The sequence below is a fragment of the Chaetura pelagica genome, unplaced genomic scaffold (assembly GCF_000747805.2).
Source record: "Chaetura pelagica isolate M959 unplaced genomic scaffold, ChaPel_1.0 scaffold85, whole genome shotgun sequence".
Classification (NCBI taxonomy): Eukaryota; Metazoa; Chordata; class Aves; order Apodiformes; family Apodidae; genus Chaetura; species Chaetura pelagica.
In genome coordinates, this window is record NW_009953505.1 from 5,310,619 (window position 1) to 5,319,963 (window position 9,345).

Below are 9,345 nucleotides of genomic sequence, written 5' to 3' on the forward strand. Positions count from 1 at the left end.
ATAGTAAACTTCTGCAAGGCTTTGACTACACTCCGGTTCATCAGAAAACACTCATCAGGGAAACCTTATCTAAAGAAACAGTTCTAATACAGCACTTTGCCTGCAACAGCCTGAACAGAGTAACACATTCCCAGAAGGGCTCAAATCTTCATGTAGAAAATTTGTGTTGGCCAGAGATATTTTAAAGTGTAGCCATGGAAGTGCAAAACAGCATGGATATGGCTGTTTGGATAGACCGTCCTTGGGGATGAGGCAGAGCCTCCTGGCCATCAAGCTTGCTTCTGAAAGCAAGGACTCACTTTAAAGCACACAGAAGCCAGAGGAGACCTTGTGTACAAATACCTTTCTTTTTTTTCCCCTTAGCTGCTTGAATTCTCTGTTTAAGTTTCTAGCTTTTGATCAAATAAAGTCAATTTGCTCTTTCTGTAGAGCCTCCTACGGGAGGTGTTGCAGATGGTTCTGTCTCAGATAATACTTGATTTGCTATCTCATCATCACATACCATTAAAGATATTGAATAATTAAAAAAAAATAAAAAATACATACCACTGCCTGGCTTGACTTCACCTCTGGCAAGTCACAGTTTTAAATGATCTGCTTTAAAGTGATTCTACCTGTCTTTAGAAATTTGTATTGTAGAAGTTGCCACATTGAACAACAAGAGGAAAATGTATTAGGAATTTGGTTTACATTAACTTTATCCGCAATCCTAAAATCAAATATTTTTATATATGAAGCTCCTGTAAATATGCTCTAGTTGCCAAGATTGTCTTGCAAAGTTTTTCCCACTGACAAATTAATTTGTTGCCAGTTCCTGGTCAGATGACTGTTGCATAAAAAGGGCAATGTTTGCCTGTCTCAGAGTCCCAAAGTGGACTTTCCACTGTAACAGCTTTGCAAAGCTGCCACTTTAGAGTCTCACCAAAAGGACTTTCACTGAAGCACTTTGCCCATCTCAGAGCCCTAATAAGGGCTTTCACTGAGACAGTTTAAAAGCAAAGTTAAGATGATTTATTGACGTAAGTGTTATTACAAGTTCTGGATAGCTGTTGATAAGTTCAGTAGCTGCATAGATTTGAGGTGAAGATAGTAAAGACAAATTAAAAACATCCAAGAGAGTCATAGCTGCCAGTCATACCAAAAGGCGTCCCCTTTTGGGCGAGAAGAGAGGATTCAGGCCTGTCAAGACATCTGAATAGCTGTAGTTCTCTTCTTTTGGAGAAACAGAGGATTCTAAGACTACTTCATTGTAATTGACAAGATGGGACTAGGTCATAAATAATTTTTTGATTGGTTCCCTTGCACACTCATAGTACTTATTAATTAAGAGAGGGGAGGGGAAAAGGACCAGTGTCACTCTTGATGCAAATTTCTCAGGTGTCATCGTTTCTATTGTTTTGGCTCATCACTGCAACCCCAGGCCACAGAATCTTGATCCTGTTCCAGAAGTTGTGCTAATTACCAGTCATTTGAGATGCACAAGCCAGACACCAGAGTTTTATTTTGGCCAATACCTTTAGCTATCGCACTGGGCTATTCCTTCTGCCCCTACTCCTTACCAGAGATAACAATCACAGTAATTTAGCCTGCTGTCTTTTGCAAAGCAGTCCCCCTGAAGAGGGGGTAGGCAGACTGGCAGGACCGCTTTCCTTTTGACAAATTTTAACAAAAGGCTCTGTCCTGTTGTCCCACAGATGTCTACAAGCAGATTTCTGACATGGCAGAGAACTTTGGGAAGCAAACTGCTTAGCCTATGGGAAAGACAAAATTTTTACTGCAAAACAGACACCTGGCTAATTATCCAGGTGAGAACACCACAACAAACCTTCTTCATTACATACTCAAAGTCTGTCTGTGCCACCGTTAAACACAGAAAGGAAATAAATTAGGGTTATCTTTTAAGGACTTGGAGGACACTGGCAGTTTCGAAGTCATCACATAAGTGCCCTAAACCCTGTTTAATCAATTTTCATAAGTGACTTGGATGATGCAAACAGAAAGGGAAATAAAACTGAAAGTAGTATGTATAGAAACCATGATCTTGATGCTACAAATAGCAAGGTAGTTATTTGATTTCTGAAGTCCCTCAAGTCCTGTTTCTACATAATTCCAGCAGCAAATCCATGCTTGTGCCTATACCACTGCATCCCAGCTGAGATGAGTGCAGAGGCATTGTCACACCCCCGTCATCAGAACAGCATCTGGTTGGATTTTTGCTGACACATAATAGGACTCAGGAAGGGAGAACTCTCCACCACCGACTCTTTGCAGGACAACTCACCACTGAAGCCAACTCGCTCCTTCCCGGACACTTCTACACTGAGACACCTTTACACTGGGACAGCCCTTTACAGGAACAATTATCAGCAGATCAGAAGATGAGGAGTAACACAGCCCTTTGTCATCTGCTGATCCATAGAGAGTGGTCCCTGTGGAGGGCTGTCCTGGTGTAAAGGTGTCCAGCGGAGAGTTGTCCCAGCAGCAAGTTGTCCATGGTGAAATGTCCCACATGGAGTTGGTGCTGGAGAGTTGTCCTAGACCCACAGGATTTGCATGGAGCTGTGAAATGAAGCAGCTCCATGACCCTATAAGATATCCTTGGTGAGGCTGCACCTCGAGCACTGTGTTCAGTACTGGGTCCCTCACTATAAGGAGGACATTGATGTATAGGAGCATGTCCAGAGGAGAGCAACCAAGCTGGTAAAGGGTCTGCAGAACAAGTCACAGGAGGAGTGGCTGAGTGAAGTGCGGTTGTTTAGTCTGAAGAATAGGAGGCTGAGGGAAAACCTCATCACCCTTTACAGCTACCTGAAAGGAGGTTTAGTGATGTGGGTGTTGGCCTCTTCTCACAAGTGGATTAATGATAAAACCAGAGGAAATGGCCTGAAGTTGCAGCAGGGGAGGTTTTGACTGGATATCAGGAAGAATTTTTATATTGAAAGAGTGGTCAGGCACTGAAACTGCCTGCCCAGGGAGGTGGTTGGGTCATGATCCCTGGAGATATTAAAGAAACATGTAGATGTGGCACTATAGGGCATGCTTTAGTAACTGAGGTTGTGTTGATGGCTGGACTCTGTGATCTCAGAGGTCCTTTCCAACCATGACAATTCTCTGATTCTGTGACTCTGATTCGTTTAACATGTGCACACATAATGCTACATTTCAGCAGTACAAGTCTAGCAGGCTCTTTGGTGGTCTTGAAGTCAACTGGAGCTGGGAAGAAAGGATCAGATGCCTTTTACAGAAATATGATACTAACCAGCACTCAGCAACTTGATCTAATGAGAGGCTACCTTCCAACTTGCATTAAATTATCATCCAGAGGTAACAGCAGAAGCACTACTGCCATTCACACAGGTTTCATTTTGCTATCTACATAGCTCTTGGGCTTGATAACTCCCCTTCTAAACCTCTCCATTCCCTTGAAATTTGGGTGCTTGCCTCTGAGGTAGTCTATTCCAGTCTCATGAGTGTCTACATAAAATGTAGATTCCCAACATCAAAGACTGAATGCTGGGCTCTACTGTGTACCTTCACAGAAGTCTTGAGAGAGAAATGACCCCAGCACAGTGAACTCAAAGAGTACCGTAGAATTTTCCTCATTGCTGCAGATGTGTGACAACAGAGAGCTGGGACCAAATAACTCCAAAATTTTCAAAGCAGGGTATCAAAATGGAAAAGGTTCCCAGGAGGAGTTAATAATTTACACCAAGTTTGACAAATTGCTTTCTCAAGCATCAATCCAGTGACCCACTGCACTTGGCTTAGAGCCAAAGTTGCAGACAGCTAAGTTCAAATCTGTGGAGCAGTTTTCTCCACAGAACTGAACTCTATGGACTTACCTTACATTATTCACATGCTGTCTTACTGCTCCTGCAACAGCTAGATACGCATTTTAAAAAAGACCAAAACAAAGACCTAAGTATCTCACCTAGCCAAGTGCTGAATCCTTAAAAAAAAAGGGGAGTTTTATTACTTAAAACTGTAATTGCTTTAACATATTTTCTCATCTTAACTAGAACTTTACCACTTACATTTACCCTGAATGCCATATTATTTAATATGCTTGGCTTTCTTGCCTTCTTTTTTTTTTTTACGGAAGAACCAAGGTTGACAAAAGAGTAAACACTTTAAAACAAATTTCCAAACCTATGGAATACTGTGTAAGTGCACAATTCTTCTAAAAGGGCACTAACAGTCAGCCTTAAATTCCAGTTGCAGTACTTTGAAATACAGAAAAGTACAGGCAAAACGAACACATTATTCCCAATACACATCATGAAGAATTCTGGTGCTCCTCAGACAAAAGAGTAAACACTTTAAAACAAATTTCCAAACCTATGGAATACTGTGTAAGTGCACAATTCTTCTAAAAGGGCACTAACAGTCAGCCTTAAATTCCAGTTGCAGTACTTTGAAATACAGAAAAGTACAGGCAAAACGAACACATTATTCCCAATACACATCATGAAGAATTCTGGTGCTCCTCAATGTCCTTAGCAACAGTTTTAGCAGACATGGAAGCATAATTAATAGATACAAACTGTGTGCTACCCTCCCAGTTACAAGCTGTGATAAGTCTGAAAACTATGGTTATCCAAGTCACAACCTTGAAGAGGGGAGGGAAAGGAAAACAGCTTAATGTGCCCAACTTCAAATTTAAAAACTCAATCACAGATTTATCACTGTTTGTCATTCCGTTGAATTCACTTTATGAAGTCTACAAAATTTATGTATATTCTGTATACCAAAAGGCTTTCTAAAATAATTCATTCCAGAACTCTTTCTATGCTGTTCTAAGTCATCTATTTCTATCTCCACATTTTTAAGATTACTCCTATTTTTTTATCTCATACAGAGAAAAGTATATATGTATCCATTTTACTAGATCATCTTTTGCAATATTTACACATGAAATATTTATCTTTGCTACTGCTTCTGTACAGTTTCCCAGACAGTATCTTCCTTGTGTGGCACAGTGACCAATTCTGTATACAGTATTCCAGATGGAATCTAACACTCCTGTAACTGTATCGTCTCTTATTTTGTATTTTATCCCTCTGATATAACCTAGTAACTTACTTTCTTGCAGCTGTGCACAAGCCTCATGGTTTCAATGATTTTTCCACAATAACCTTAAAATCCTTTCCTAGTCAGTGTACTGAATGATTGTTCCATTGCAGCACACACTCTGCTTCCTTTGGTTTCTTGCTCCCAGACTAATTATTTTACATTTTTCCACAGTGAACCACGTTTACCAGCTGTTGGCCCAGTCACCTAAACAGTTCTAAATCCTTTTATATCTGATTGTATCGTTCCTAATTCACTGCTCTGTATTTTACTACCAAAAAAAAGGTGGTGGGGAGGATAAATCTCTGTGCACGAATATACACTACTTATATGGGAGCCATATGCATGTGATCAGTGTAATTTATCATATGGTTTTGCAATCTATGAGGCAGCTTTGCCCACCTCACTTGCTTTTTTCCAATAATCCATCCCTGCTGGGACTACTTTGAACACTCCACAGTTCTGAGCAGCTTCATCCAGCTGCCATGAAAAAAACCTGCCACAAAAAAACCCCCACCTTTTATATTCCCAAATGTAATTCTGCCACTTCAAATCACACTTAGCTGAAACTCAACATCCAGTCTTGAACAGTCAGCGATATTCTGTCTGGGATCCGCGACAGATTCATGGCTTGTTTTTGTGAACCCTTGAGGATGAAGGTTTGAACTAGGTTCATTAAATATCCACAAACTCTACCTATTTAAGATACATCCAATTATTATTTCTAGATTGTAGCTCCAAAAAAACGATCAGAATTTAAAATAACAAAATTGTCTTGCAACACACAGTGTTAAGTAATATTCAAAAGTTTTTAATTTTCCTTCCTAATTATACTGCTGACGTAATGTTAAAGGAGTCTCTGCCTATCTCACACTAGCAGCAACTCAGAACATCGACCAACTGAGCATGTGTATATCGGAAGGCACATAAATCACAGAAATTCCTAACACTTGTACAGCCTGGTCTTTCAATACGTTTGCTCCTCATGTAAATAAAGTCCTAAGTTGTGACTTCCTAGTCAATTTTTAAACTCTGGAAGCCTGACACAGAACTTTGTGTTGCATTAATGCAACACGTATTTCCATTTCAAAGCTTGTAGACTTGCAACTCTATTTTAAATAATGCTCTTCCATCTTCTACCTCAATGAGCAAATCTACTGAACTCAACTAGTAGCTGAAAGCCTCCAGAATCACTATCTAATCACCCTTTTCTTTCAGCATGCAAGAACAAAGTTGAAGTACCTGCTACTCTTCAGGCTATCAAGTCAGGAATCATCTTACCAGTGCTACAGTTCCTGTTACTACACTATCAGGTCAGAGAAAGTTTTAACAAAACTTGGAGATTTCCATTATTTCTTCCACCCAATCCCTGTTCTTTGCCATTAATTCCTCTCCCATAAAACAGTATCACTGTTCCACTTTTACACTGTAAACTATCAAAGATATGTTTTAAAGAACCATAAATGGTGTCTGCAATGCCACTCCTGTGGCAATACAAGAAAATAATTTTAACAGAATACTACTAGTTAAATCTAAAACCTGATATAAACTTGTATTGATTTCCTGACAAAAATGGTGTGGGACATTAATTAGCTTTGAAGACTGCACATAGTGCACCACCACTATTTGGCAACATGGAACCTATGCTACAGAATTGCTGCAGAACAGTAACCTTCAACTCCCAAATTAAATGTGCTCTGCTTTTTATTTATAGAAATTCGAAATAGCAGTCTGTGCTTACACAGACTGAAAAAAATTACTTTAGAGGGTACAGTTTTCTCCTGCATTTTAAAAAAATTCAAGTAGTTGTTTTGTGTTGTCGGTTGTTTTTTTTTTTTAATATGAGCCAACACTTCAATGTTTTATTAGAAACCATTAAGTGTAAATTATCTCCAAACAGATGAAGCTCAACCATCCTTTGTAATACAGAACCACAATCAACAGAGAAGTTGACTAGTTAACATCACCTTCTCTCTCCCTCTCAATTTACAAACTGCAAAGACCATTTCCTCTGGCGGGGGCACTGCTGTGCTACATTAGTTCCAGTTTAAAAAGTACTTATGGTGTTAAATAAAAGTGCCAGAATTCCCAGAAAAAGGAGTCTAAAGCCATACCAAGGCAGAAGTCTCACTAGAGAAAGCCAGATATAAATTCATTTCTCATAAAATAAAGTATAAGGAGAGGAGGCAGAGCCAGTCATTTCAGGCCACTGCAGCAAACAAGGATAAATTAATTAGTCTGAGATTAGATGAAATGTCTCTTTGGATGTTGAACAATAGTTAAGCAAGGTATGTCTGGGATGACAGGTCCTAAGCTCAAGGATCCCAGAACACTGTTCACAGATCACTGCCTACATGCTCATGACATTCCCAGATCCAGTCTAAATGGTAAGAACTCTGTTATCTTAGACTCCTTCTGGCTCAAGTAAAGATGTTTGTCTCCTCATAATAATCAGACACCTAAAACTGGATTTATCCTGTGATAAATCTATGTTGGACTTAACTAGGTGTAGTAAAAAATGAGACAGAGCACAGAAGTCAGCAATAACATTCATAGGTAGCCTACAGCTCTCACAAATAACTCCAGCTGCTGGAAAAGGAGGAAACTCCTTCAGGAAAACAAAAATCACAGGCACTATCACTTTCTTGTCATAACTCAGGAAAAAGACAAGAATGCCTGGCTCAGAGCAATCACAGCAGTTGTAGCTCTGTGGACAGAGAAGAAAATGAGAAATGCCTACTCCAACCTGTTCCTGCATTAAAACCTAGTATGTAAAACTGACTTTTCAGGTCCATTTATTGAGCCAGATCACTTGAATGCTATCTGCAAAGGCAGAGATGACATTCTGCTGTTACACCTATGTCACTATAAAAATAGATGCACTTACAGCTTATTTGGTAAGGAATCAACTGCTTTAAATAGGATGCTGTTGAAAGCAAAAAATCTGGCTTTGAAACAACTCCCTTAGCAGGACATTGCCCTCTACCAAGCCTTTAAAAGTATACCCAGCTTCATCACAGCATGCTTACTGTGCAAGTGTTTTTTCATTGGAAGGAATGTATTAGGATGCATCATAATGATTAGTGTGAATATTTTGTTTCCTTTTTAGTTTATCTTTGATAATGACAATACATTTTCCATATTTAAAATCTTACGCGTGTAGTGCAGAAAGCACGTCTGTCCTCCAAAGTCCCAAGGGACAGAGCTAAGACTGACATGCTCATTGTGTTTACATTCTTTTCTGTAGGCGATTAACATTTTATAATGGGTAAAAAACTAGAGAGGAAATCCTTTGTTTAACACATCAACTTGAAAGTACATCTCTGTCTTAAAAAAACCCCAAAACTCCCCAAGGAGTTATGTAAGGTTGAGGGGAGTATCTCCAGTACATCTGAAACTTGTCCAGCAAAAGGAGAAAAAGACAAAAAATGTAACAGTGAAGACAATGTGCAAATGTAACAGTGAAGACAAACAGAAAATAGAAACATCTCGGACTGGAAAGGACCTCTCTAAGATCATAAATTCTACTCTTTTGTTTATCTTTTCATGAACCACTAGTTGCATCTGAAGAAAAGTAAAAATAGAGAACACGGAGTGAGTTTACATGTGTTCAAAGTACCATTATCTTTCCTGAATAAGATTTGGGGTCCTGGAGACTCTAACAAAAAAAAATAATCACCTGAATCATTAGAGGACTTGCACTCCCTCTAGATCAGCAACTACACAGTTATTGCCCACACTTGTATTTTCAGCATTCAGCACTCCATTCAAGTGACTAAAAGAACAACCATTCCTGCAGATTTATGGTTTCAGAAAATCTAGAAAAATATAAAGATAAGCAGAACATTGCTTGTGTTTATATTTGGAGATTTTCTTCACAGCCACAGGAGACAGAAATTAATACTATAGAGATTTTGATTAATCTGTGGAAAAGGTGCTTTGACTCTTCAGCTGAAAAGATAGAGATGGTGTCATACCACATCTTTTGCAACCAACTGGCACTTAAAATGCAATAAGCATTTTACTGTTTGAACACACTAACAAGCCATGACAATACAGCTTTCAAACTTCATTTCAAATAGCTTTATCTGGAGGAATAAACAATACTTAACAAACCCTAAATGTATCAGCACTTGAAAATAAATCTTGGATAACCCTCACGGTTTAATATGCCAGAAGTTACTAGGGTAAAGGAAACACACTGAGGACGAAATAAAGATCAGCTACCAGAAGTAGTATCGGGACATTTTTCAGAAGCGGTACTAAGATAAGCTT